The sequence below is a fragment of the Triticum urartu genome, chromosome 3A (assembly GCF_056163025.1).
Source record: "Triticum urartu cultivar PI428250 chromosome 3A, HENAU_Tu73, whole genome shotgun sequence".
Classification (NCBI taxonomy): Eukaryota; Viridiplantae; Streptophyta; class Magnoliopsida; order Poales; family Poaceae; genus Triticum; species Triticum urartu.
Window position 1 is genome coordinate 401,616,452 of NC_141875.1, and position 5,309 is coordinate 401,621,760.

Below are 5,309 nucleotides of genomic sequence, written 5' to 3' on the forward strand. Positions count from 1 at the left end.
TATTGATCAACGAGCTAGTCAACTAGAGGCTCACTAGGGACACATTGTGGTCTATGTATTCACACACGTATTGCTGTTTCCGGATAATACAATTATAGCATGAACAATAGAAAATTATCATGAACAACGAAATATAATAATAACCATTTTATTATTGCCTCTAGGGCATATTTCCAACAAGAATGACGTCTGAGCCGGAAGGATGAATTCTAGGATCTGATTGAGGATTGCGAGCATACGCAACATATTGTATCAATGGACTCAAAATGATAATGACAAAGTCTGACAATAAGATTACTAGACTTATGGTATTAACCATAATGCAAGCAAGCAAGAAATTCAAGAACAATAGGTTGTTGAGGATTTTCACAAGAACGAATGGTATTACGAAGACTTTTGTAAAGTACAAGAATCAACTGAGGATGAGCGGATACTCGATAGGTGCACAAAGTAATCCGTAGGGGTATTCAGATGACAAGGAACTGCAAGGCAGTAAGCTCAAAGGATTCTCGGAAAAAGGAGAGCAGTTCAGGGCATCTTGTAATAACAAGATCAATGGGATAGAATGTAAGATTGGTAAGTGTGTGTAGTTATCCATAAGGATATTTCGGTGGTAAGGAATTGCAAAGGCAACAGGCACAAAGTCTTGAGAGAATATCGTAGAGTATCTTCGGAATCTTTTGATGCAGCAGGCGATCATCTGAAATAAGGGGCTCTCCGGGCGGATGTGATCATGAGATCCTAATGTTCGAGTTAGTAAAACCATTTAACCCGAATAGAAGAGAGATCAGAGTCCTAGAGTATAGACGAGGAATAAAAGATACTAATACCACCCAAATGGCGACGTGGGCTCGTAAGACACATAGCCATGTTAGTAAAAGTTTTTGCAATGACTAGACTTAACTTCGGCCAAGGAGTTGGAAAGGGGGCTACCTACAGGCAGTCGGCTCTGATACCAACTTGTGACGCCCTCGATTCAATCGTACACTAATCATACACTCAAATGTGTACGATCGAAATCAAGGACTCACGGGAGGATATCACAACACAACTCTAGACACAAATTAAAATAATACAAGCTTTATATTACAAGCCAGGGGCCTCGAGGGCTCGAATACATAAGCTCGAATACACAAGAGTCGGCGGAAGCAACAATATCTGAGTACAGACATGAGTTAGACAAGTTTGCCTTAAGAAGGCTAGCACAAAAGCAACAACGATCGAAAAGGCAAGGCCTCCTGCCTAGGAGCCTCCTAACTACTCCTAGTCATCGGCGGTCTCCACGTAGTAGTAGGCACCCTCGGGGTAGTAGGAGTCGTCGGTGGTGTCGTCTGGATCCTCGGCTCCACCATCTGGTCACAACAATCGGGTATGGGGGGAAAGAGGTAGCAAAGCAGCCGTGAGTACTCATCCAAAGTACTCGCAAGACTTACATCAGATCTAAACTAAGTATGCATCTGTATCAAAGGAAATGGGTTGTATCTGTGGACTAAACTGTAGAATGCCAGAAGAGAAGGGGAAATCCTATCCTATCGAAGACTAGCATCTTCAAGCATCTTGCAGCATATAGAAGAGTACAGATCAACATAATGTAAAATAGGTAGTGTTATCAACCTCGGCCAGAGATCCTTTCTCGACTCCGTGCGAGAAAGCAATCCCAGAGCCATACTATCCATTTCTCATATCCATTTCTCATCTCCATTTATCATCTCAAGTATCCAGTTCTAGTTGTATCGATCAGGATACAACTCCAAGTGTCCGTTACCGTAGGACAGGCTATCGATAGATTTTTTCTTCCTTGCAGGGGTGCACCAACTTACCCACCACGCTCGATTAACTCTGACCGGACACACTTTCCTGGGTCATGTCCGGCCTCGGCCAAACAATACGCCGCAGCCCGACCTAGGCTTAATAGAGAGGCCAGCACGCCGGACTAAGCCTATGCCCCCAGGGGTCATGGGCCATCGCCCCGGGAACTCCTGCACGTCGCGTGGGCCGCCGGTGAGCATACCTAGCTACCTCCTTCAAAAGGCAGGTGCTTACGCAGTCCAACCCGGCGCGCGCCGCTCAGTCGCTGATGTCTATTAAGCTTCGGCTGATGTATACGGCGCAGAACGCCCATACTATGCCCACATGATGGTTAGTACTATTAGGCCAGAGGCCTCGCGGATCAAATATCCAAATCGTTGTGGATTAGGAACGCGCGGTAACAAGCAGAGACTCACAAAAGATGTGACCCCGTCGCCCCGTCTCGAGTACTTGCGGCAAGGGCTAAGAATGCCCTGCCACGCCTCGTAAGTATCTCGCGGGCACCTTCCAGGTCAACCCGACTCCACATCACTCGCTATTAAGCTCGCGCGGGTACCCCTCAGGGCCGACCCGTCTTTAGTAACATGGTTCAGTGTAAAGTCATAGTAATCATAGTAACTGGGTGTCTAACACCAAGGGGAAAACCCGAGGAATCACCCCCGGAGAATTCCACTCGATGTTATCATCAAGGTGAACGTAAGAGGATACACCCTCGAGGCTCACACTTGAGGGGTTGCACGACGGAGCCGTAACGGAAGTGGTTAAGGAGGAAATCACCCTCGATGACCTCGACCATATAGCTACACTACAAAGTTCTCATCATGAGTGATGTAAGAGGTTCCACCCTCGGCACTCGATGGTAACTCTGCAGAGCCGTACAACTAAGGGGGTGATGTGCGGTGCCGGAGCCTGGACGTCGATCATGTTGATCGAGTCATCGAACATAAAGCGAGGGAACTGGGACAAGGTGGGGTCACTGATGGATCTCTAACCAACCTATACTAAGAAGTATAGGATAAACAGGTAAGGTATGAAAGCAGGTAACAAAACAGGCTATGCATCAGAGTAGGATCATACATAAAGCAGTAGCAGTTCTAATGCAAGCATGAGAGGGAAAGAAATGGGCGATATCGGAATGCTCTAGGGGGGTTTGCTTGCCTGGAAGCTCTATTGAGAAGGAAGAAGTGTCGCCGTCGACGTAGTCGATCACAGGGGCAGCATCGGTCTCTGGGTCTACCGGAGAGAAGAGGGGGAAGGAAAAATAAATATAAAGCAAACAAAGCATCACAAAGCATAACATGGCAAAAAGTTGCGCCGGGTGTGACCTAACGTATGGCCGGTTCCGGACCTGTGTCAGACAGATGACCGGAGGGGGAATGTTCCATGTTCATATAGTTAGTGGCATCCGACAGGTAAACGTACTGCGCATTCGGATTCATTGGATTTTTCTGAGCAACTTTCAGATAGAAACCATTTTCATCAGAGTTACCGTTTATTTTCTATGAATTATTAAATTTTTAAACATTTTTCTAGATTTTCCAAAATCATTATTATTTCAAAATAAAAAGGTTAAATTGCTATGTGCACCCAGTAGAGTGCACACAGCAAGGCCACCAGAGGCAGACAGTGGGTCCAGGGGGTCCCAGTTGACTAGTCAATGTTTGACTGGTCAACAGGGGGTGGGGCCCGCTGTCATTGACTCATATAACTAGTTGCAGTTTTAAAATAACTAATCTACTTCGTTAGATTAATTAAGATTAATTAATTAAGTTAATTAACCATTTAATTAATTAAGTTAATTAACCATTTAATTACTTAATTTATTAATATATATTTTTACAATTACAATTATTATTATTTTAAAGTAAACAAGGTCGTGGGGCCCCAGTGCCATAGGCCCAGGCCACAAGCGGGCACTGGGCGCTAGCGGGCTGCGGGCGCTGGGCGCCGGCCCTACTGGGTGCTGGCCTAGGCCAGCTGGGGCTGCGGCGGGGGCACGAGCGGGCGTCCCGGCGACGGCGGCCGGACGGCGCGGGGTGCGGTGGAGCGCGGGCAGGCGGCGAGCGGCAGGGCCGCAAGCGCGGGCGCGGGGAGAGCATTGGCACGGCCGGCCGGAGCGGCCCTAGGCGGCGACGAGCAGGGGGCGGCGCTCGTGGCGACGGCCTACAGCGGCAACAGTAACCAGGCAGCAGCGCGGGCAGGCTCGCGGCCAGGGGGCGCGCTGGGCGTCAGGGGCGCATGCAGCAGGCGAGAGGCGAGCGCGGGGAAGAAGCAGCGAGCGAGGGTGCGGTCGAGGCCATGGCCTGCACGCGACGATGACGGGAGCACCAGCAAGTAGCGACGGCAGCGGGCGCACGTGCTCGTGGGGAGTAGGGCGCGACGGCAGCGGCGGGGCGGCCGGTGGTGCGGGAGCGCGCATGGGGGCGTGGCTGGGCACAACCGGTCACGGCCAAAGGCGCGACGAGCGTGGCCAGGGGGCGCACACGAGCGAAGCTCCGGCCTCGACGGTGGAATGGCGACCTACGGTGACTAATCGAGGGGCAACCAGGGGGGATGGGGAGATGAGCTCACCGCGGTTCCGGTGGTGTGCTCGAGGAGGCCGGGGATGCACCGGTGGTGGATATCGATGACCACGAGTGGCGGACACCGAGGATGAAGTCGTGGTCGATCCGCTTGATACTGGGGCCTTGAGCTCGATTTTGTCTTCGTAGGTGATGTAGCTGGGCGCGAAGGAGGTCCAGGACAAGGTCCTAGTCGGCGGCGAGCTCAGTGTACACGCGGACGTCGAGGTCCATGGTGACAGTAGCGAGGCCGAGCTTGGGATCGAGGGGAGCAGCATGAGGGGAGGAAAGTCAGGGGCTAGGGTTCATCCACGGGGGCTCAAGGAGATCTCATCCACGCTAGAGCGACGGCAGATGGCCGACGCGTGCGGATGGCGCGGCCACGGCCGGCGGATGGCCGCCACGCTTCCAGTCTCCTGTAGTGAGGTGGGAGGAAAGGTGGAGGTGGGCTGGGCTGGCCCTTTAGCTTAATGGGCCAAAGTGCCCAGAAGATTAGGTCCTACTCCTTATTTTTGTTTTCTTTTCTGTTTTTCTCTAATTCTTTTCTACTTTGCATTTTATTCTAAAATCAGTTTGACTTTTGTTGAATCTAAAAATGGGCACATAATTAGCATACCACATTTTGAGCTATCAAAAACAGTTTCAACTCATCATGAAATGTTTAACAATTTGTTTAAATTGAAAAGGCTCAATTTAACGGTGTTGGTTCTGTTTAAATGAAGAAAGGGAATTTTAATAATAAGAAGAATCATTGCTTTCTTCATGAAAATTAGTTTGTGAAATTTGGCAACCCAATGAACATTTTTAATTTACTGTTCGAAGAAAAAAAGTTGGACTTGTTATTTGAATTTTGAATTTTACTCGGTTTTGGACTAACGCGAGATTAACAACAGTAACCGTGGTGACGTGGCATCATTAAGGTGGGATTATTGTAGCCTA

The 5,309-nt window shown here is 49.4% G+C and overlaps 1 long non-coding RNA gene across 1 annotated transcript; it reads right to left on the reverse strand.

Moving 5' to 3' along the window:
* Positions 1 to 1,064: 1,064 nt before the first annotated feature.
* LOC147979850 (uncharacterized) lies at positions 1,065 to 4,719 on the reverse strand. The gene is made up of 2 exons (XR_015599746.1): positions 4,381 to 4,719; positions 1,065 to 1,352 (listed from the first exon to the last, which is right to left on the reverse strand). It is a non-coding gene; the product is annotated as an uncharacterized LOC147979850 (long non-coding RNA).
* Between the last annotated feature and the right edge of the window lie 590 nt (positions 4,720 to 5,309).